Genomic DNA, 25,251 nt, shown 5'->3' on the forward strand with positions numbered 1-25,251 from the left:
CCAAATCAAAGACCTCCTTAAGTTACAATAATTTCTGCTCTGTTAAAGAACTTGCTGATTTGTACTTAACATTCTGGAAGGAGTAGATAAAATATTTTTTTCATATTGTTTTGTATTTTATTAGCATTGAAACTTTACCATCTTCATCCTTGTCCATACACCTCTCTACATTTTGTTCTTATTTTGATTCCTTTAGGATTTTGCATTGTAATATAAATACCTGCAGTATACTAATGCACAGTATGTTACTGTGCAATAGAAAGTAACAAAGGGAATGGATGGCTTGGGAGACTGGTAATGACCCATGTAATGGGATAGCCCAGGGTAGTCAGTAGGCAGACCATGGGCCAAATCTAGACCACCAGATGTTTTTGAACGGACTTTGAAATCTTTTTATTTAGTTATTATCATTATTGTTGTTTTTCTCTGGAGTCTGGACCTTGACTATATATACATCGACCAAGAAATTTGGACCTTGGCAAAAAATAATTGACTACCCCAGAGACAGTCTATGTAATGAGGTGCCATGATCTAGTGATTGACAACAGAGCTCCAAGCCACAACACAAAAGTTCTAACCCCTGTTCTGATTAACGCACTGTGTTGCCATGGATGTGGGGTAGGTTAATAATTGAATGTTTGTACAGTGATTTGGGAATGTGGCATTCTCCACCTCTCAGAAGCCAGTAGAAGCTAAAAGCTGTTTGTTTGGCAGTCTACATTGTATATAGCAGTTCATTTTAGTCCTGTTCCTAATGCACAGCTGTCCACATCTCTGAAAGCACCTACACAACTGTGCCAGTTAGCACCAATTGTAATCAGGCAGCACACGGAGGCCAAAGACTGATTTGACTTGAAGACTGAACTACCCACACAACTCTAAGACCTGCTACTGCCCTATTAATGTTAAGATGCCTAGGAAGGCTTGTGTTGCCATTGCCTTTAATCTGCATGCTCTGTGGATAAACTGAGGGCTTCATTTTCCAGGTCTGTCAGTGTAGTATCTTTCCACAAGAATGACATTCACTTACTGTTTTAAAAGAAAATTTATGATAGGAAAATTCATCTCTGTGTCTTCTAAGTATGGCAAAAGCACATTTAGCATTTTTCTCAGTATACAATTGCAACTAGAAGTGCACGGGGTCAGAATTTTGGCTTGCTTATCTGAATTCAACCTACCAGAATTTCAGACATACTTCTTTTAATGTATTGAACTATGTCTTTAATGAACATATTAATTCAAGATATACAGCTAGATGATAAAACGCTTTCCCCTTTAAATTTGTGAATGTTTGTGTGTATCTTAATTTGTTTCCCAAAAGTTGCCTTTGTTCTAATAGAATTATATGATTATACAACTTTTAAACCAACTGATCCTGGGAGCGTACATTACGAAAGACTGGGGTCTGCTCTAACCAATGCCAGCTGCAATGGGCCCTTAAGAGCACTTCAAAAATTACTGGAGTGGAAGGCATCCTGGCCACTCTTAGCATGCTTGTACACCAGGGAGGCCAGATAGCATGGCATACAGCCGGCTGTGCTGGCTCTACACCAGCCAGAGATTCCCCCATGGAAAGGGAATGCCGACCTGTCCACTTATGTCATCTTCTACCATAAAAGGGCCAGGCTATGGACCAGAGATCTGTCTCCACATTTTCTGATATTGTTATGGAGCAGCTAGGCATGAGAGAATGCAATAACGTATAAGCATAGAAACATTAGCTGATATAGAAAAATCATAGTGCAGAGGGTCATTTATTTGAGATTATTGATGGTTATAATTGTAAAATTAATCTTGGGCCCAATCTTGTAGTCCTAACTCAAGCAAAACTCCCACTGACTTTAATGACGGTTTGTTTGAGTAAGCCCTTTGTACCAGAATAATTTCTGGAAACTGGAACAAGGAAGTGTATACAAAACAAGATGGTTAAGTAAAGTGACAAAATCACAGAAAAGAACAGTCTGTACTCTTCTGTGTTTTTGACATTCAGAATAGCTAATGTTAATAAGAAACATGTCTTAAAATTCTGAATGGGAGAGGACTGAGAGAAGTGTTCCGTATGCAACACAGCTGTATTTTTTTCACCATTTCTTACTCATCTTTAGTTTACTCAGGTTTGAGAGTAAATCTAACACACTGGTCAACATGTGTTCTAGGTTTGATTACTATAACAGAGTCTGGAATGTAGTTTTCAATGTATAGTCTATATGCGCGTTTGCTGATATATAAGTTCTGTGTTAGAATCTGTGCATTTTTCACACAAAATCAACTGTAACCTGAAGGAAAGAGGCATCTTTAAAAAGACTTTCACATAGTACCTGTGCCATTAATGAAAAGAGAGAACAGAATAACTGTGCATATTTTGCTTTTTTCTACAGGAGCCAACAGTAGTGGCTTTGATAACTGTGTACGTTGTCACTAATTTTGATAATCAGAGTGATAGTACACAGAATAGGAATTTATCTTGGTTTTAAGCTTCATCAACGCCTGGAAAAAGACTGTTATGGCAGAATGTTCTAGTTTCATGCATGTTATGAGGCATCAATGTATAAGCGTTCAGGATGAAACTCTCCTCTCCTCAGAGACTTAGTTACCCCATGCAGTATACTCAACACCGAGAGACGTCAGTGGGATTGTGTAGGTTAAAGCACTCTCCTTTGACTGGATGGGCTGTCAAACCAACTTTTCTGAGGTTCCTTGGAAGGACAGAACAGCTACAAGAAAGGAGGGTTGACATTCAGGCTCACCTTTTGAGACCAGATGGTCCCAGGTAAGCAGTTTGAACTAGGGGTTTCCCAGCCTAAAAAGCCCCAGGGAAAGGAAATAGTGTGCTAGGCAGGAGAGCCAAAGACAGAGGCAAGAGCAAGTTGCTTCTTGGTGACAGGGCAGTGGTGTCTTAGTTGAAGTTTCTGTAAGAAGGAATTTCCTGTGTGCAGTTTTCACCATCTCTGTTGCAGGTGAACGGGACTTGTGTACATGTTGGTAAATAAATAAATGACACTAGAATGTCCCTTCCTGATTTCTGCTCCAATGGAAAACTGAGTTTAAAAATCCAAAAATCTGCTGCTGCTTAGCAAAAAAGCAACAGTGCACTTCCTAGAGCTCCTGTATGATGAAATACTCTTCAGCTGTCATGTCTTGCCTAAGAAAGATAGCTTGCTCACATACACGTATGGTTTATAATAAATGTGCATTAAGTACAACGAAAACCCTCACATGTTTCCAGCAGGCAGATACAGAAACATACAAGTTTGTGTTTTCAAACTTGGGTGCTTAACTATGGATTTGGATGCCCAATTTTAGGCATCCAAGTTGGAAAATTATGGCCACAATGTCTACAAACATTCAAATGGGCATAATCTAACTGAAGAAGGCCTACTGGGCTCCCTTGTCCTCCAGGTATTCACAATAAGCTCAGCTGTTCCCCTTCATTCTACAGAATCAAATCATAGAATATCAAAGTTGGAAGGGACCTCAGGAGCTCATCTAGTCCAACCCCCTGCTCAAAGCAGGACCAATCCCCAACTAAATCATCCCAGCCAGGGCTTTGTCAAGCCTGACCTTAAAAACCTCTAAAGAAGGAGATTTCCACCACCTCCCTAGGTAACCCATTCCACTGCTTCACCACCCGCCTAGTGAAAAAGTTTTTCCTAATATCCAACCTAACCTCCCCCACTGCAACTCGAGACCATTACTCCTTGTTCTGTCATCTGGTACCACTGAGAACAGTCTAGATCCATCCTCTTTAGAACCCCATTTCAGATAGTTGAAAGCAGCTATCAAATCCCCCCTCATTCTTCTCTTCTGCAGACTACATAATTCCAGTTCCTTCAGCCTTTCCTCATAAATCATGTGCTCCAGCCCCCTAATCATTTTTGTTGCCTTCTGCTGGACTCTTTCCATTTTTTCCACATCCTTCTTGTAGTGTGAGGCCCAGAACTGGACACAGTACTCCAGATGAGACCTCACCAATGCCGAATAGAAAGGAATGATCACATCCCTCGATCTGCTGGCAGTGCCCCTACTTATACAGCCCAAATGCCATTAGCCTTCTTGGCAACAAGGGCACACCGTTGACTCATATCCAGCTTCTCATCCACTGTAACCCCTAGGTCCTTTTCTGTAGAACTGCTACCTAGCCACTCAGTCCCTAGTCTGTAGCAGTGCATGGGATTCTTCCGTCCTAAGTGCAGGACTCTGTGCTTGTCCTTGTTGAACCTCATCAGATTTCTTTTGGCCCAGTCCTCTAATTTGTCTAGGTCCTTATGTATCCTATCCCTACCCTCCAGCATATCTACCACTTCTTCCAGTTTAGTGTCATTGGCAAACTTGCTGAGGGTGCAATCCATGCAATCCTCCAGATCATTAATGAAGATATTGAACAAAACCAGCCCCAGGACTGACCCTTGGGGCACTCCTCTTGATACCGGCTGCCAAATCCCCTGAGGTCTCCTGAGATATAAAAATCTGATATTTAAAATTTTGCTTTAAAAATTGGCACTTAATTTTCTGTGAATTAACTCCTAAAATTTAACTATTTCTGTCCTAGGCTCTTTCCTTAATTGACATTTTCCTTTCCTTGCCATGGCTGCCCACCTCTCTTCCATCCTTCATTTGTACAAGCTTAGGAGTGATCCACATGTTTCCTCTAGTTCCATGCTCAGGATGTTTTTTAATGGTTGTAACACAAAACCAGCTTGACCAGTTGTATTCTTACTTTACAAGGAAGAGGGAAACTACCTGGGTCCTATTCTTTAGTGAATCCATTGCTGCAGCCAAACACCACATTTACCAGATAAGCCAGACAGACTTGCAGAGCTAGGACTAAGATCCTAAGACAAATGTTTATTCTTAGGTGCCTAAAAGGAAGAGTTATATAACTAGTCTCGGGGCCGCTGCAAGGATGTTTCGCTCCCTAGGCAAAACTTCTACCTTATGCCCTCCCCCCCCTCCGCCTTGAGGTGCTCCCCCCTTCTGCCCTGAGGGTGCCCCACTTGTGGCAGCTCCCCACCCCCCAACCTCTGCCCTGAGGCACCCCCCCACGCCCCAGCTCACCCCTGTTCCATCTCCACCCCAAGCACGCCGTCGCTGCTTCACTTCTCCCGCCTCCCAGGCTTGTGGCACCTAAGCTGGTTGGCGCCGCAAGCCTGGGAGGCAGGAGAAGTGAAGCAGCTCCCCTCTGCCCCATCTCCTCCCCAAGCACACTGTCACCGCTTCACTTCTCCTGCCTCCCAGGCTTGCGGCGCCAATCAGCTTAGGCACTGCAAGCCTGGGAGGCGGGAGAAGTGAAGCAGCGACGGCGTGCTTGGGGAGGAGGCGGGGAGGGGTGAGCTGGGGCGGGGAGTTCCCCTGCATGTTGCCTTCCCCCCCTTACTTGCTGCAGGCAGCCCTCCCCGCGCTCCCCTGCCCCAGCTCCCTCTACCTAAATGTCGGTGGCGACAGGGCGGCCGAAGATCCGGCCACTGCGGTTGCTGTCAAAGAAAATGCCGCCCCCAAATCCTAGTGCCCTAGGCGACCACCCTAGGTTGCTCAAATGGTTCCACTGGCCCTGACTGCTCCACTTTTCATAGGTGCTGAATAAAAATTGAATCATTCATTTCAGTGCCTAATTTTAGACATGGAAACTTGGAAATCCTTGCCCTAGTTGATAGTTCCCAAACACAATTCTCTGCCATTTGAACTAAGGCAAAAAGCTCTGTTAAAGTGGTAAAAGACTCAGATGTTCTCTTTCAGCTGCAACCAGCTACAAAAAAGTCAAGCTGCTCATATACTATAATCATTACAATTAGATGCAATTGCTAATTACTTTGTTTAATTACAATCCGTTTTCTTTAAATACAGCCTAAAACATAGGCCCTACACAATGAATTTACATGGCTTTTTAAACATAAGGGAAGTTTCAACAGTTAGTACCAAGACATTTTTGGATCCAGAGGTTCACAAGGAAATCTTAAATGCAAATCCAAAAAAATGTAATGACCTATAACTAAAAGGCAGTTTAATTGAGTCTCTTAAAACTGTGTCTGAAAATATCTCCACCTCCAGTGTAAACCTGGCTATTTACAGGTTATACCAACTTTGCCACCCAGAAGTATATGGGAGATCAAAATAAGGCTGCTTATGATTGCAACCTTAACTGTGGTGAGAACATCACCTCTCCATAATAAGGAACCTGCCTACACACAGCACTGTATGTGAGGTCTAACCAGGGCCGGCGCTTCCATTAGCCGACCCTAGGCGGTTGCCTAGGGCACCAGGATTCGGGGGGCAGTATTTTGTTCGCTCCCCATAGGGCACACGGGAACTTCCGGTTCCGCTGCCGTTGCACTGCTGAAGAAGAACCTTATGCCGATGTGCCATGGAGAACAGCGGCAGGCAATTGAGCAGCTCAACGACTGCTGCTGTCACTTGCAGCATTTTGGCGGAGGGTCCTTCTTCAGCGGCGCGACGGGAGTGGAAACGGAAGCTCTCACGCGCCCCGTGGGGAGTGCACAAAATGCCGCCCCCTGAATTCTGCCTAGGGCGCCAGAAATCCGGGCGCCGCTCCTGGGTCTAACCACAGCTTCATAAAGACAAATTATAACCTCTCTGTTCCTACATGTGATACTTGTAGTAGAGCATTCAATCCTCCACCACCCCCACCCCCAACAGTCTGCTGCGGTATTAAATATATTGTTTGTGTCTAAACTGCAGTGGTCATCTGTTTCAAGTAATATAACTCAACACATCCGTAGTACGTATGGACCACATTTTGACCTCAGATATGTGCAGAGAGATCCTACTGATTTCAATGAAAGAAGTGTATATGTATTAGAGGAATTAATAGGATCCCATACTTTCTGTGCATTCCTATGTCTCAACCTGCATTAGGATCTGCTAACATGATCTCAACACCTGTGCAAAGTCACATGGTCAATACAACTCCACACAAGCATAGGAGTTTTTGTGACAGTTCTTGGGGTACCCAGGATTGTAAGTCACCTTGTTACTCTCACACTGGCAGCTGGGGGTGTCTTGCCTGTGCTTAACCGAGTGTCATCTCCCTGACACTGCCAGGTTGTTAGCCCAGAGAAATGTGTGTGAGCAGCTGCGCCAGGACTGACTTTGCCTTGCTAATTAACAGTAGGTGCACCCGAGTCCCTAAGCCCCTTTGAAGTGTTTCGCTGTAGTATCCAGCCCCTTCTCCACTGAACACCCATAGAAATACCAGGTCAGCTGTCCCCAAGGGAACAGTGTGCACACCAGCTTGGATGAGTCAGCTCAGGATCAGCACCTAGCTTAATATGACAGCTCTTAGATATAGTGAAAACAAGGATAAGTTTATTATCACATATTCAAGTAATAGTGAGTAATGATACTGGAAACAAAAGGTTACTTATACAACAAAATTATTACATGCTTTCTGGAGACTAAACTTGACTTAACAGGTTAACCTCTTAACTAAAATTTTATCTTAGCTAGTGTCTTCAGAGGTGGATTAGGGGTGGGGGGAGGCCCTGAGCCACAGCAAGTGAGGGCCCCTCGCCACCTCATGCACCTGCAGTCCCCCCTCTTCCCTGGAAGAAGCACCAGGCGGGGGGAGCAGAGCAAGCCCCCAAGCCCTGACCCCGTTCCCCAGCAGGAGCACCGGGTGGATGGTTGGGTGCCTATTTTTCCAGGGCATGAATTGGCCAGGACCCTGGGCACAGGCCTCGTTGGCCCAGTGGCTAATCCACCACTGAGTGTGTTTTGCAGTGTTTCAACCAAAGTTGGCTGAGATCCTGTTTTCATGAACATAAATGCACTGCCCATTTAGTTCCTGGGTGCAGAATAAGGGGGTGTCTTCTTTGCCTTCTACTTTTAGTCCCCAAAGTTCATTGTCTGTACTCGGAGATAGTATAACTCACTGTGGCTTGTTTTTCCTGTGAGCTGCTTCTCTATTGACTTTGCATCTTTTCACTGACTTTAGTATCCACTGTGTTAACTTACAGTGCTTAATTAACATCATGATGGAGAGAGAGAGGTGAATAAACATCCTTTGGCTGACAGAAAATCTTTCTCCACCTCTGCTGATACCTTTATACAGACTCTAAGAACATATTTTCAGTATATATGCATAAATCCTTATATAGCACCTTTACATAAATTTCACAACAATATTGACCAGTGTGACCCCAGTTGTCATTGAAGACCTCACATGACATTCTTTAATGAACCAACATGTATATACCAGAATCAGGATATTCCTGTAACTCCCTTGCCAGTTGGCATTAAGGGATTTTTGGGTCACTGTCCTCACTAGTGGGGTCCAGTGGAGAAATGGGTCCAGGATAGTAAACAATATAACTTAAAATTTTCAGGAAGAGACTGCTGTGGTGCTAAAGACAGACTCTTAACTTTTGCTATTGAATCTACATAGTTAAATTCCATCTATTCAGATCCTATGGCAGAATCAAGGCCTTTGTTTAGAAACGATACAGAGAGAGTGTAGAGAACAGCCATTAAGATAACAAAGGAGTTAGAAGAAATAAACTATGGCGAAAGATTACATTCATTAAATATGCACCACCTTGCAAAACAGTCTGATTATACAGTAGTATGTAAATTCATAAAGAAACTTACCAACAAAAGGAGGAGAATTGTTCTAATTTGCTGGCAACAGTAAGACTAGAATAAATAAAATATACTGTATAATGGGATTTAGAAAATATGCATATAATTTACCAGTGAGATTAAAATAGAGGCTTTCAACAGTAAATTATAGTAACTAATAAAGTAAAGGACTATCCTGCACTAGTGCAGGGTGATGTATGGGATAATCCAGGAGTTTCTTTCCAGCCTGACTTTCTGTGATAAGATGAAATCCTCTCTCCCCCAAACATATGCATGCATTAGTCTCCATAAAAATATGAAAAACCATGAATTAAGGGTGCCCACTCTCCACTGATTAATGAAGGAAGAGTATGAAGAATGACATTCTGCTTCATGGAAAGAGGGATCTCATGCTGCTAAACTCTGTGGGGAGCCTCATTCAATAGCAATATTAGAGAAGAAAATTGTCGTCCTAAAGAATCAGTCGAATGAGGAACACAATGCTGCACCTTCAAGGCATTACTGGTAGAAGATTTTTTCCCTAATTAGATTTAATAATGCCTAAAATTAAATAAATTTGACTGCCTGTATTATATGTTTAAAAAAAAACCAAAAGGCTCAGAAGGTAGGAGATACAATCCTTTTAGTGAATTGAGATCCAGGGAGAAGCTGAAGTAATACAAGGCACTTGGCTCATAACAGATTTTTCCCTTGATCTACATCTCTATTCTCTACATCCAGGCCTAACTTGAACCCCTTTCCTGACAAAACACTGTTCACATTAGCTGTACATCTTTCTAACAAATGCAGCATAGAAGAGGCAGAATACACACTGCTGGGCCAAATTCATAGAGTTGCAGGTACTTGAGCTAGGGCTGAATTTGTTCCACTATATCCAGAGGAACAAAGCATTGATTGGTTGAAGGTGTATATTTTAAATCCACAGTTATTCAAGTAGTTTCTATAAGCAGGAGGAGTAGTGAGTGGCATAAATGTAATGTGTGAGTGCCAGGGTGAGGAATGAGTCCCAATAAACTGCAGGATAAAGAACATGCAGTAAAATCTTGTACCAATACTAGAAGTTGCATTAGAAGTGGTGTTGTAGTCTTGTGATGTTATGTCCAAAACTGAATAAAAGTCAGAAAATGTTTGCCTGCAATGCCTGAGCATAGCCTGTAGGCCTCCTCCAAAATTTTAGGGATTGCATTAATAAATAAAGAAAACAGAGTTTGAAACAGAAACTCATTTATCTTACTTTATTTAGTCATCATCTCTTCTCGTGTCTTTCCACCACAATCATAGTATTTTCCTCTGTTGGGCACATAATATGGCCCAGGCAAGATCATCTATGGTGCACAGTTCCTCCAGGAGCCAGCAGACTAATAGATGTTCCATGGTTTGTGTTTCGCCACAGTCACGTGTGTCTGTATCATTGGAATAGTCCCACTTCCATATATTGATTTTTGACCTATTGATTCTTGTTCAGACATGATTTAAATATCTCCAGGTCAACCAGTGCTTCTCCACACCTGCAGGAAGGTGTTTGGCAATGTCACATATGCATTTGGTTTGTCCTCTTAGAGTAATTCAAGCCACGTGCACCATATTTCCTGTCATGTAGCTGTTAGTGATTTTTGAAGTGGTTTCATTGCAGCTAGGAAGCTTTTCTGTGATGGGGCCATGTGGTGAATGTCTGGTATCTTCAACTTGTCATAATCATTCTATTTTGCTTGTGACTGCTCTCCTGATATCCAGTGGAGCAATTCCAGCAAGCACATAAAGGCTGTTCACGTTTGTTGATTTTAGACATTCCATGATATAGTGGCAGCTGTCATTCAGCACAGGGTCCAACTTCTTTGAATGAGCAGCTCTTTCCTACACCAGACATATGTATTCGGCTGTTGAATAACAAAGTGCAGATGCAGTGGCTCTTCATGTTGCTGGGTTGGTTCCCCATTTTCAATTTGCAAGCTTCCGGAATATGTTGTTCTGGGTGCTCACTTTGCCTCTTACTGTAGGATTAACTGCTTTTCAACAAGTTGTGATAGGCACTTATCCAACAAGTTAGGATAAGACACCTATACAGTCAGGGTTGAAAGTAACATAAAAGTCTTACCGGTACGGGTGCCTGGCTCCGGCAGAAGGGGCAGGGCCTCATGTTTTAAGGATCCTATCAGCAGGGCTGCCAGCAGGGTGGGAGGGCAAAAGGGACAGTGACGTTAAAGAACTGAAGTGGCAGTGCTTTAACGTCGACTGTGTACAGGCCCGTACCGGCAGCCACTTCTTACCGGTATGCTGTACCGGCCCACTTTCACCTCTGCATACAGTTTAAAGAGGTGACATAGTAGTGATATAGGCCTGGAGTTCTTTGGCTCCATTGTGTCCTTTCCCACCCTCAGGAGTGCCACAACACATGCATATAGTCAGAACTTGAGTACTTTGTATATGGCTGAGCATATGGCTCCAATGGTGTTTAGTTGTGATACAAAACTACATATTAAAGCAATACTTTTTAAAACATGAGTCAAAAGAATGACTTACAAATCTGAAAAGGCTCCAACCAATGATGTTCACCTAGGGTTTCTTGAAATGAATTCTTCTGCAACACCTGTAAGCTGCCAGTCGTCAGATTTGTCCTTCTATACCAGTAAAATCATACCCCACTTGAGCCATGATTGTTTCTGACTTGACTTTAATGATCTTTCTGAAAGCTGACAGTTGGCTTCCAGCGGATGAAGCTGAGCTATCAGTCAATCCTGATTGAAATCGTTATTATACATTTGAAGCATGCCTTGAACTTGCGTTTCTGTTACCTTTTGGAGTTATGAAAGTTTCAAGATTTGAATCATTTTGTTGTTCGAAACTTGATTGAATACTGGACGCTGTAAAATCAATTACTTCAAAATAGCTGTAGTTCTAAAATTCTTTTGCTGAATTTGGGTAGTTGGATTCACCTATATTTATCTGCATTTTCTTGAAAATTTTTCTCTTTCTGAAGCTTAGGCATTTCAATTATCTCCAGCTTTAAACTGTTCTGGTAGATTTGTTACCAGAATAAATTACAGCTTCTATTTGATCAGATGGCCTGAAGTAAATTAAGGGTCATTTTCATTCTGAAAAAATTGACTTTCTGTTGCTGAGATGCCAGCCCCTCTTTTGCTCTCGTGTCTTATTGAGAGCAAATGAATATGGTTATTGGCTTCCATTTGTGTACAGGAGATCTGGATGTTGTCCAAGTCTGTCTCCTTCTGCTCCTCACTGGAAGGAGAAGAGGAGGGATGGAGAAAGGACCCGTACAGTTCTCCTCACAGAACGGAGAGCCAACAACCACCTTTGTTCTCTTCTATATTTGCATTAAGTTCAGCCATAGAAGCACCTCAAAATAAACATTGCTGTTTGGACCTAAATGTGCTGTGAGTACTCTCTGCCTCCTGATATCCTTGCAAGTTTTCCTCCCCAACTCCCTGAACTTGCTGTGCAAGCCTATAACAATGTCTGGTCTCAGGTGTTAAGCACATCTCAAGCTCTGGATCAATACAAATAAAGATTTACAATCCAAAGAACATTCTCCACCTCTTTTCAGTTTTAAGGCTCTCTAGGTCAAAAGCAGGGCCTAATGGGTAGACAGCATTCTTGAGCTACTTAATAAATCCAGCAGTGTTGCTACCTGTAATAAAGAGTAAGGGTAAATAATTTGTTGCTTCCTGAACACATCAGCAATAGTCCAGATGCATTTTATTACATTTCTACCTTATTGATTTATAAGATGAGAATGATGAGGGCACATTAGATATGAACTGTGAAAAACAGCAGCATTATGCAAATACCTGGTACCTTGGATGCATCTTTAATCTATAATATATGTAGTACGATAGTTTCCTATTTGATGACTTTTAAAAACATATGCTTAAAAAAGAAAGCTAGTTTAGCATAATTGAAAGTAATTAATTTTATACTAAATATTTAGTAATGGTACTCTTTGTTTTAAGTAACTAATTGATACAAAACATGAATCTTCGGGACAGGTTAGATCCTGCAGTTCTCTCTCAGGGAGCAAAACGTGTAGGAGTTTTGCCCGAGTAAATTGAGTCCACTATTGCAAGTCACCAAAGTTTTAAATGGCCCTGAGAGTCTTATTTAAATTATTGACAGAATTCTTTGAGTACAATATTTCAGGTGCCATCTCACAAGTGTTTTAGGAGCTAGTATTTGATATGGTATCCAATAGTGGCATGCTTCCTTTGAAGATCTAATATAACACTGCGCAATAATGCCTTGTTAATACACCTGCAAATAAAACTCTGGTAAAGTGCAAAAGATCAGTCAGTAGTTATACCAAAGAGCATACACATCCCTCAGAGTAACTGAAATATATCAGGTATGATTGAATGTACTCAAATATTAAAGAGAAGATATAAATGTCAAAGACCTAACTGGAATTTGGCCATAGGAGTCACACTGTAAAAGTGTGAAAGCATCATCTTTGGGATGAGGACAGCCGTGAAAGCACAAGACTGGCATCCTTAACAAAATCACAGCATTTGGCAGCATGGCAAGAAGTGATGCCAAATGGTTAAGGAGAAAATAAAAATCTGTACCCTTTCAGAATTCGCCTTCGGAATCTAATTGCTGAATTTAGAATGATAATTGAGAACCCACTGAGAATTAATTGGCATGTGGCCTTTACACTTTCAGCAGCATCACTTGCTATCTAAAGAGCAAAACTAACCTCCTTTATTCCATCTCATTTTTATAGGTAGTCTCCCTGCTGTTCTGCAATTGTTAACTTTTATTCTGTATGGGCAAAGCTGACATGTTAAGAACAATAAATCTGCCATTCAAACACCATAGCTGCCCTGTTTTTCTGAAGATGGATGAGAAGCTTTTCTTAACGTATCCTTCCAGGTCTTTGTGACATGATTAGCACTTGTAAGTTTACAGTAGCCCTCAAAATCCATCTAGCTTTGAGGCACCAAAATCCATATAGCTTTAAATCCCATGGCCATCAATTAGTCTATAAATCAGTGAGGTTTCAGAAAAACTGGGCCCAGTCCTTAAGAAATATTTCTGACTGGAGTACATCAGAGTATTTCTCTCATGAAGAGAGGGACTTAACTGAGGGAGGGAATCAATCCTGTGTGCACTCAAACCAGTAGCCAAGCAGCTAGCATCTGTGGAAATTTTCTGAGAGAATGTTTTTTCTTGCCCATCAACTGGATGTCACAAGTGTTAGGTACAATAAAACTCACTCAAAACCTGGATCTACAAATGGATTAAAATAAGATTTAAAAAATGCTAAGGATTGTGGATTAACACACTAACACATGAGCTTTAGCGCCATGTTGTTTCTTTTGATGCCATAAGCAGAGGGCATGGAGATGAACAAGATCTAGTCCCAGGGGCATGGAAGAGGGGAATGCCTCCTCTGAGATGTCAGCAGATGTGAACCTCTGATGTGTTGATAGAGATCTAGAGAAGACAGAGTGAGGTTGAGAATAAAGATGAAACAAAAGGCCTCTGCGCAGATCCCCTGAGAGCTGCTGGTTTGGGAGACCAACCTTTCGTCTTTCTGAGTGCAGGCTCGACTACCATCCAGGGAAGAATGTGTAGGAAGCTCTGTGAGGGCACTGTTGCTGGGCCCTCTGTGCCTGTCAGGGAAGTGTGATAATGTAACTTTTCGTGTGGTAAAGCTGCTGAAAACATGGTGATCTCTTCACATGTTCCCCCTCTACACCCACTTCTTTATTTTACAAGGCTGGATGTGAGAGCACATAAGATGCCACCTTCTCAGCTGCTACCTGCACAGAGCACATATTTCACAGTAACTGTACAGTTCTGTAAATATCCCTTTTACTAATACTGGGCACATAGGACCTAAAGAAACGTGAATCACACTATATTGCCTAACACATTGACGGCTGCTGTTCCAAGAGTCTACACCACATAGACACGCTAAACTGTGAGAAGAAAGATCAGGCTTAGTTTTGCTTCCACTAAATGGTGTCAGTGGCATGCAGGAATCCTTGGGAGCATTTAAAATATAACAAAAGTTATCACTTTAATCATGGGCATATGGGGAAAAGTGGAGTTTATTAAGGGCAGTTTAAATATTATGCAGAATTAACATTTAAAAAATCTTAAAAAATAAAATCCCTGCAGTCTCTTGAAGGAGAATCACGCAAGCTTTTAAGAGTATTGGTACATACAATCATAATAATACTTCCCCAGTGTAGCATCTTTCATCTGATTCTCTCAAAGCACCTCACAGAAATTAAATTAATTAATCTTCACAACACCCCCATGAGGTAGGCAGGTATTATATCCTTTTTTTCAAATGGATAAAAGGTTAGGCATCCAGCCCTCTCATTTAACCATGAAGCCCCCTAACTTTCTGTAACCCCGCTAAGCCAAGCTCATAGCTGAGACCAAAAGAAAGAAAGCCTAGACAACTTTGGAGACTGACTGGAAATGTTAATGTTTTCAAAGGTGAACTGAAAAGCAAAAATTAAAGCTGAGTTAAACAGATTTCTGTTATTAAAAACTTCTGCTCAGCAGGCTTTGTGGGAGGAATTTATCACAAAAATAAGTTTTACATCATTTTAAATTTAATTCTTTTTTTTCCTGCTGAGATGTACTAATTATGCTCTCTGATCCATTGAACACATTAGAAAACGCAACATCATATGTACTAGAAATCTGATTGCTTGATGCATGGTGCAGTCTGAGATATTTTCAGTGAACCAGGCAGCACCACAGACGGTATTTTTTAAAAGCAAGATACAGATTTGAAAGGGATATAACCCCTCATGCTTCAGGACATAAGACAGACAATCACTACACCTGCCTGCTGTTAGGAAGACACTTCCTATCTGGGTGCATTGCTATGTGGCTTTTCATCCCTTTCTGTAGAATCAGGTTAGAGATCGGTTCCAGTATGCAAAGTGCTTTGTTCTTCTGTTCCTCTTTTTTAGTTCAGTTCCCCATCACCCATTCAGTCTTGTTAGCGGTGGGCAGGGTTTAGCATAGATCTATATTTCATTCTATTATTTTTTTCCTTTTCACCTGACTTTTAATAGCACTAAGATTCCAGGTGTCTTCAGTTCCTATAGGCTTAATTCTTCACTCTCTGGGACTGAGGTTTTAGTGGTTCCTCATACTTGAAAAACTAACTCATGAAAGAAACAAAAGTTAAAAATAAGAATGAAACTGATGTGAAGAGAAGAGTAACAGGTCAGTACTGAATAGTGGAAATAATGTGTAATCAGAAAACAGTAAATTAATAGTCTCAACTGTTGATAAAAACTTACTTGAAACTCTCAGTGAAATGTACTATAGGAAATATAAAGCATATCTTTCAAATTATGTATTTACAATTAATTTTAAATATTAGATTTATCCCTCCTGTCTAACCTGATGTTCCTGTGTCAGATTCCTCAGTTACTCCGTAACCATGACACCTCTGTCCCTCCCTTCCTTTTTCTTCCATTCCTCTCTGCCTCTGTCTGTCTCTATCTCTTATATAAATCCAGCCATCCTATTTGTATCTCTTCTGCTCTGTAGGAATTTTCTCTCTCTCACTGTTTCAGATTTTTTGGTTTCCTTAGGGTCAGGTCTTTCCTCTTCCCAGTTATAGAGAAAAGATTATATCTGCGTTCAGTCATGTCCAGGAATAAAAATAAGAGGGATTCTTCCAGTGATTTTTTTTCAAATATATTTCTGGTGTTGCTTTTTGAGTTGTAAAAATAAATGCATTATAAATAGTCCTGCATTCTTAACCTGCCTAGAAAGAAGTAGCTTAATGTTATCAGATAATAAGTACATTGAGGCCCATTAGTGTTATCACTCAAATCGAAGCCCTCTGCTTTCAGCAATTCTGCTTTTTAATCGCAGAGAATGCAGCAATGTAATCATCCAATATAGTTAATATTTTAAACCTTGTTCTTAGAATAGAGCATTGTGCTCTGCCTAGGTCTGATGCCTCGTAATGACATACTATGCCTTTCATTTCTAGGTCACTGGTTCAAACCTAGCCTACGTCTGATGAAAAATTACTGAAAATTGCAACCACAGGATGGCTGATGGCTAAAATATGTAAAACAAATTGCTTAATCTCAGTTTAGTTGCCGGTGAACATATGTCCATATGACAAAAAGACCATCACAACCAGCACTCTTACTAGCAATCTCATCAGGAACAAAGGGACATAGAGACTAAAATCCAAAATGGCATGTAATCTTGAGTACCTAAGATTTTGGGTGACCAACTTTAGACATCAGTGACCTGATTTTCAGAAGTGCTGAGCATCTGCACTACCCATTCTGTTCAGCTGCAGTTATCACACAGCACCTCTGAAAACTAGGTCCCAGCTGTCTCAAATTGGGCACGAATTACCTGAGGCTCTTATGAAGAATTTAGCGTTAACTGCTCTCTCTCCCTTTGAGGTTGTCCCTATAGATAGGTTCACAACAGTGATGAGCAGTGCAAATATAGTGATAGCCCTGACAATATGCATTAACTCTGTGCAGAGTCAGAAGGTAGCTTAAAATGACTTGATGTATCTACCTTATTAAGTCCCACTATCTCTTTTCATTCCCCCTCCTCCTCAGCAGTAGAATCCTGTTGAATTAGCAGAGTGATTTAATCCAATAGCTGGCTGTTCTTTTTGGGGGGGTTTCCAAGAAATCCAGTCTCCTGGGATAATGGTTGTGCTTTGTCTGCCACTTCCCAGTGACAGATTTCGCCCCAACTCTCAATGAACATATTGATTTACTTAAGACAAAAATAGCCCTCCCTTCGTCTTCTACTCTCCCTGTTGCATAGTTTGATTCCAAATCGTACTTTCTCTTCCAGTTAAAGAAAGTAGTTTATCAAACAGTTGCAAAAAATATGTCCTCCCACCTTTCAGTGGGCTACTTCTGGTCAGTGCTAAGATTATAGCACCTGGAAAGGCAATGAATGTCAGCAGCCCCAATGGGAGACTAACAGGTGGACTGTATTGGTCTTGGAAATTTAGAGACCTTTCTGTAGTCAGGGCAGAATACAATTAGATCCTTAGAATCTGGGCCTCATTTACTGAAATGGGCCTGGATGCAGCAGTAAGTCAGAGGAAGTGAGAGATGAGGTCTCTTCCATCTGGCCCATGGGGAGATAGAGGAACAATAAGAAATCTGTCAGGATTAGAGGAGATGGACTAGGCTGCCTTAGTGAGAAAAATCAAGAAGTACATTTGGAGGTTCCTATAGGAAGAATCTAGTGAGATCCAGATTAGTGTGAAAAGAAAGACTAGAGGAGTTCATGGGCCTGGAAGAGAAGAAAGAGAGAAGCCTGTCACAGGGTCATCAAAGTTTTTGGAGATGTGGGCAAACTTTTGGTGGATCTGGTTCTGTTCAACTCTTGTCTCTAGCTCTCCTGAGCATAGCTGATACTATACATCATAGGGCATAGACATCTTACATTCTTCTATCTAGATTCCAATAGTCAGTGTCAGGATGGGAAACCAGATGGAGATATGGGCAGAGAGATTCTAAATTTTAATTTATCTTCATGCAGAACTTTCTAGTTGTGACCACTAGACCAACCAAGAGGAGGATTATGACTTTTCAACACTCTACTCAAGTATCAAATATCAAGGCACCCAGCACTCCCCTGTAGCCAGAATAGTGCAGGAGAGACCCACCCACATGCATATACAGTCAGGGGCTCTAGGACTCAGAAGGTCCCTTCCTTCTCTTCTCTCCCTCTCCTCCCCCCTTCCTACCATGTGGCTTCAGGGGAAATCTGCAGAGAGGAGCTAACCAGAGACTCAAACCAATAGTAGCAGAAGCAGCCAAAGCAGGGACCTTTGGATCACTGGACATTCGGAGAACTTTCTACAGTTTTGGCTGTACTTTGTCTGCTTGCTTCAAACCTTTCCCCGTCCCCTCTATTCACCTCAGTTTCACTCCACACCTGCTTCCTTATTCTCTTCTCCCCTGCCCTGTCCTCCTCACCCCCTTTCCCTTCAGTGTCTCATCTCCCTTCCCTTTTCTTTCTACTTAGCTTACCCCTCTTAAGTAACCCCCTCCCCCCAAAAAACCTGTGGCCTGAACATGACATTTGCCACCATTGCACTGTTCATTCTGCTTCTGCGTTCGTTCTACCCTTTTCCCCATCCTGTGTCTGTCTTGTCCATTTAGATTGTAAGCTCTGGGGTCAGGGACCATCTAGTCCTCTGTGTTGGGTCAGCAGTTCTTGGCTGATTGTTAGGCACTACCATAATAAACATAATGAATAATAATAAAAATTAAACGTTCTACTGACAGGTGCTGCTGAAATTGTTATTCTAATGGGAATAACTCAGAGTGAAAGGGGAGGGCTACAGGAGAGACAATATCGGAGAGAAGGCGACTAGCACAGTGTCTGCCTTGGGGGAACATGAAAACAGTTGTACTAAAAGACGTTTTGGTCTTTACGCATGTATTTTAGACACTTGTGAGGATTGAGATCAAAGAAATGGTGAATCTCCCTGTAGTTGTTCCTTGATGATTTAGCTAGTTCTTATATAACATTTTTCATCTAGCTATCTTCAAGTGCTTTACAAAGGTAGTTTGTATTATTATCCCAGCTATCCCAATTATTATTATTTACAGACAGGGAAACTAAGGCACACAGATGTAAAATGACTCACCCAGGTCACCCAGCAGAGTAGGACAGAGCAAGGAATTGAACTCAGTTCTTCTGAATCCCAATCCAGTGGTGAAATGTTTTTGGATATCCAGTGAATTAGTGTCACCTCGGTTTTTCCTCTGATGTTGTGAAGGCCAAGACTGTAACAGGGTTAAAAAAAGAACTAGATAAGTTCATGGATGATAGGTCGATCAATGGCTATTAGCCAAGATGAGTAAGGATAATGTCCCTAGCCTCTGTTTGCCAGATGCTGGGAATGGGCGACCGGGGATTGAGGATTACCTGTTCTGTTCATTCCCTCTGGGGCACCTGGCATTGGCCACTGTCAGAAGACTGGATACTGGGCTAGATGGACCATTGCTCTGACCCAATATGGTCTTTCTTCTGTCTTCCCCTTTTACACATTACACCTGGAAAAAAACCACATTATTCTTCCAAGTGGACCACCCTTGAGATATCCCTACTGAAACTTATATAGCCACTGGATATTGTTCTTCTGGGTATTGTCAGACTAGATCCCCACTCTGGGGAGAGCATGTTCCATTAGCGCTGTTGGGTACGATCTCACTTTAGCAAACATTCAAAGTGAGGTAATACAAAAGATCCAGGGCCCCGAGATCCATTAGCTAGGGCTACACCAGTGTCCGTATTATTGTGCTATATCAGCATTCTTCAAAAGCAGTATAAGGGAGTTTCTATTCCCAGGATTTCCTTATTCTCAAGAAAACAGGCAAACTTTGTCCTTAAAAGATTCAAGAAATTTTTAGAAGATTCAAGTTTAAACTAGTGATCTTAGCCTCTATAATGCTCAGTTAAGTCCTCAGAACTGATTTTTAGCTCTTGACCTCAAGCATACATATATCAAGCTATACCTCAGATCAGTACTAAGAAATAGTTACCATTAAAGACAGTGGTGTTCCCCACATGCTTAGCTGCATGTGGAGGAGGGGGAGCTCATCTAAGATGCCAAGAGATCCATATTTATCCCTACTTAGACTGGCTGATTGATCTTATTCACCTCAGAAAGTGCACTCTGCCCCTGGACAATTTGTTCCCTGTTTCAACTGAAGATTAACAAAGTAAAATTAACCTTCATGCTATCTCAGGTGATCATCTTCATAGGAGCTACTATCAGTTCAACTGGCATGGCACATCTACTATAGGATAAACTTCTGCAGATGGGTTCACACCATTAAAATAATCAAATCTCAGCTGCAAATTACAATTGGGACCTACCTAAGATTACAGGATTCACAGTTTCCTTCATTTCTTCACCCTGTTTTCTGGGTTCAGCAGAAGTCTACAATAAGTAGAGCCCTGAAAATCTGCAGATATCTGTGAACCATCTTTGTGGATTGTGGATGGATGAGGATCCAAATTTTATATCTAAAGCCCTGAAAATCTGTGAATATTCACAGACCATGCTTGCGAATCGCAGATTGGATACGGATACAAATTTGGTATCCGTGCAGCGCTCTAACAGTAAGTGTACCTCGCTTGGTCAAACTTGATTGGCCACTATCCATCCCTCTAGAGGTCACGGATTCTTCTATGTGGTTTGATCATAATAGACATTAGATCAAGAATTATGTAGAATAAGAAGGTAAATTTGTCCCTAAAGTTAAAGATGTCTGTATCAGAACAGACTTGAGGCACGCTGGTAGCAGGAGTGGCGGGAATCTTACGCTGCAAGTGGCCATGCTATAACTCTTCTATGAATAAATAGAGGATGTCAGTCTCTGCTGCTGTCAACCTTTCAAAAGCACGTAAAGTAATTTCCTTTTAAAAGAGAGATAAAAATTCTTCTAGTTTCTCAAGTGGAAATCTCATTCTCAGAGCTATCATCATCTCAGAGAAATGGTATAAAAATATCAATTCCAGGAAGTTCAGCATTCTGGCATTGCAACATTTCTTTTGTTACAATTGAAGAAAAATTGGTATAAAAGCAAGGGCTGTTAGTGTTCGTACAAGCAGGTTTATGCTGTGAAGCTGTGGACAAGTTCTGCCATACAGCTCTGCAAATGCACCTTAGTAGAGCCTGCAAAGCTTTTTTACATTCTAATCTTTCCCCCAACCAACTCTGGCAGGCAGACTCTGATGCTGAATTGTTTGGTAGTTTGTTTTTTTTAACTGAATGAATGTCTGGGTTGGTATAAGTAAAGCCCTCTAGACTCATTTTACTTGTGACTGGAACAAAATGCAAAATGCCTGCCTTTTTAATAGAAACCCACCACTCCACCTAGCCTTTAGAATATTTCTTTTCTTTAGGAATTGTGTTCTACTCACAAAACATAAACTGTGTGTACCTGACTCTAATCTAGCACTGCTTTTACACGATGTAACTTTTTTAATTTCAATGATATTAATTCCTATATTGGTGAAGTGAGATCAGAATCAAGCCCAATAACCTTTGCTTTAATTAACACTTGAACAGATTCCTTTTTCTGTTAATGTAAAAAGCTAATTCCACTCAGATTGTGCAACGAATAAACTTACAATTCTTACACCATACAGTTATCTAACTATCTAAGTCAAAAGCTACTAAAAGTAGAGTAGAGGAGTGTCACTGTTCTAATCCTGTGAAAGAGTCAACTTCAATTCTTGCAGCTGGTCCCCTTCTTCTTGGGTTTGCAGGGACTTGGCCCTGATCAGAAAGGAACATCTTGTTTCTCTGTGTATGTGCCTCTTTGACTTTCTGCAGCGCCCCTCTGTCTGATCTGCTCCCTGGAGAGTTTCATCCAGCCCTCTGCCACCAAAAGAAAGATATTGGAAGGTGGGGAATCAATGGAAGAGAGTAAGAGAGAAGGGATAAGCAGGATCCTCTGTAGAAGGACACTGAAAGACATACCGAGAATGGAAGCATATGTTTGTATTTAATCTTAAAATACATCTCTTTTGTTCAGTGCTGAAATAGTAGTAAACATCAGCGGAGCAAAGGTGAGCACTATGTACTGTTGCTATCTTGTTCACCAGCCAAGAAGCTGCACAATCGCAGTTTGGAATCTTACTTGTACTTTTGAATAGCTAGTTTTCATGCAGTGGATGCATGGCCTTGTGGTCAGACCAGAGGATTGGGAGTCAGGACACCTGGATTCTATTCCCAGTTCTGCTACCTTGCTGTATGACCTTGGACTGGGCACTTAACTGTGTGGTGTCTCAGTTTTCCCATCCATAAAATGGAGATACTAATGGGAGTGGATGACAGGGTAGGGATTACTCAGTGATTACCTGTTCTGTACATCCCCTCTGAAGCAGCTAGCATTGGCCACTGTTGGAAGATTGGATACTGGGCTTGATGGACCGTTAGTCAGCCCCGTTTTGGCTGGTTTTATGATACATGCCTGTCTTAGAGATGTGTGAGGATTGTTTCATTAACATTTTTAATACTTTGAAATCCTTGGCTGGAAGGTGTAATAAAAGCACATATAAAAACAACCATCATAATGTAGTCCTGTGGACAGACTTGAAAGAAATTGCTGTCTGCATAATGCAAGGAATTATGAGTAACTGTGTGACTTTGATCCTATAACACATGTAGTCCAAAGCAGGGCTCAAAAGGCTGTTGTACCTGCAGCAGTGGATATTGCTAGGCATCCACTTCTGCACTGAGCAGTAGTGAGTCTCAAGACCTCATGTACCCCTTCTGTCTTGTAAATATGCATATGAAAAGGGGGCAGGACGTGTGGGGAGAATGACAGAGTCTGGGGAGACATCCTCACTCTGTTGAGCTGCTTCACTGCATATTCTAGTCTAGCCTGTTGCTGGGCAGGAATTACTTAGCAGTGCATAACAGGTCTCTCATTAATGCAGGATTGGGTTCCTCTGCGCACAGTTTTGCTTGTCACTTTTTACTTATGCAAGCAACATTCCCCGCATGGGCACTGTGTAGGACCAAACCCTATCTCTTGCCCGTTGAAGAGAAAAGTACAGCCTACAGTGTCAAATTGTTGCCATGAGAAACTTTAGCCTGTGTGGCACTGTTGTTGGCAGAGCTGGGTGAATACTGCAAAATGAGGGTTCACAAGCATTTGTCCAAATAAAACTCATGAATACATACTGGGATTGAAAATCCTCTTTGTTTTCTGTGAACGTTCATGGGAGTGATGTTCTCATGCCCAGTAATACCAAGAAAGTGAAAATCTCTCAAAAACGTGTGCAAATATCTGTTTACAAGGAGGTTTGGCTAAGTTCAGATGGCCATTCTGAGATCTTTGAAACTTTTATAAACAGACAACAAAGAGAGAAATCAGACGTTCAAGTCAGGAAGCAGAAACACCACCGTGTGAATGAAGGAACTATTTGCCCATCACAAATAGAAGCTAACAGCAGATAGTCAAGGTGAATAGCATGTGCAGAACCAATGGACTGGGTTGCAAATAAGAAACAAATGTGCCAAACTCAAGTCCTGTTAGCAGATAATTCACAAAGAGAAGAAAGGGCAAAATTTCCACTGAGTTCATTCAGATGTGATTTCTGCTATCAGTCAAAGAGCGAGAGAGGTCAATTGGTAAGGCAGATAAGTAGTTTTATCTCAAAGTGGCAGCCATTTCTGCCTCTAGATTGATCAGAATTGGAGCCTGAAATGAACAGTTGTGCCTTCGTTTCCGAGGTGCTGTGCATATCATTTTGTCCTGAGCCAGGAAAATCTTCATCATCTTCAGTATATAGGTCTCAGTTACTAGCAGAGGGTCACGATCGAGGAGATGTATCACCAGCTTTACAGTACTGTGATGGGATGTACGAACCCTTTGCTGGAGAAAAACAGGTTGAGGATCAGCTCTGGGTGAAGATGGCCCTGCCCTGCCATACCTGCAAACCCTGCACAAGCCTGAGCCAGATCTCTGAAAGGGAAGCTGAGCAGCTCTGAGGGAGGCGGACAGTGGAAGGGAGCAGACCTGTGCTCTGAGCTCTAAGGAAGAAGTCCTAAGTCCTGCAGGAGCCCTTGTTGCCAGAGTCCTGGCAATAGTGACCTGACCAAGTCTGCAAAGCAGTGACTGGTGTTTGTTTATGAAGGTCAGAAACTTTATTTTGTGTTCTTCAGTTAGATAAAGAGGGCTGTGGTAGGAAGTGACCCAGGGAGGCTTAGCACCCCAAGGTGCAGAATTTAGCTGCCCACCCACGGAGCCCTGGAATGGAGCCTGGTGTAGAGGATGGGCCAGGGCTCCACTAACAACTCATTAAAGAAGGAACAGATTTAGGAGCTTATCTGTTGGTGGGAAACTCGCATCTAGACCCCAAGACCCTGACCGAAGGAGAAAGCCCTAAAGCCCTTGCAGGCATCGGAAGACTACTCTGTTATTGGAGTTTTGTGTGCCCCTTAAGGGGAAGGGTGGAACATAAGATGCAGCTAGAAGCTGAGTTGCAAGGTGAGGCCACTCCAGGGCGGAGCTATAGTGAGAAAGGAGGATGTCTAGAAGGAAGACAACATGCCCCACCCCTTCCTGGCCACAATGTGGCACTGGCGGTGATTATTCCCCGTTACAGGTACATTCCAAATAAAACACAGACCAATCAATTTAAAGATGTTTGTAACCTTTGATAGTTATGATGCTTCAGTGGCAAATGGATAGGCATTGCCCACTAATAGAATTCCACCCGACTTTATTTACCTAGTAGCATGTTTTAAGGGGTGGGGAAAGCATTTCAGGACATATTTTCAGCCTCTAACATTTTCTTATGTAACAAAAAAAATAGTGTACATTGGGCTGCAGTCAAGCATTGCTAGTGCCTGGAAGTACTTGTCTTCATCTGACCCATTATCATTTCAATCTAGTGAGGTTGCAGGGGGATTTCTTAAGTCTGGTAAATAACAAATGTAGGGATTCAGTTTGCTGAGTGAATTAAAATAAGCACATTGGGTTATAACTATATTTATGGTTTTTACACACATTGCTGTAGTGTCTGGACAAGAGGGAATACTCAGTTACAGCAAACTCCATCACATCCTAGCTGATGGCCAATAGCAGAGCTCCTCATTGTGACAAAGCTCTCAGCCATGCAGTTAAAATGGTGGCG

The 25,251-nt window shown here is 41.8% G+C and overlaps 1 protein-coding gene across 2 annotated transcripts in view; it reads left to right on the top strand.

Annotated features, from left to right (window-relative positions):
* LHFPL3 (LHFPL tetraspan subfamily member 3) overlaps positions 1 to 25,251 on the top strand; it is a 437,283-nt gene that overhangs the window by 297,794 nt on the left and 114,238 nt on the right. The gene's annotated exons all lie outside the window — the stretch shown is intronic.

This window comes from Gopherus flavomarginatus, chromosome 1 (genome assembly GCF_025201925.1).
Source record: "Gopherus flavomarginatus isolate rGopFla2 chromosome 1, rGopFla2.mat.asm, whole genome shotgun sequence".
In the NCBI taxonomy this organism is placed as follows: Eukaryota; Metazoa; Chordata; order Testudines; family Testudinidae; genus Gopherus; species Gopherus flavomarginatus.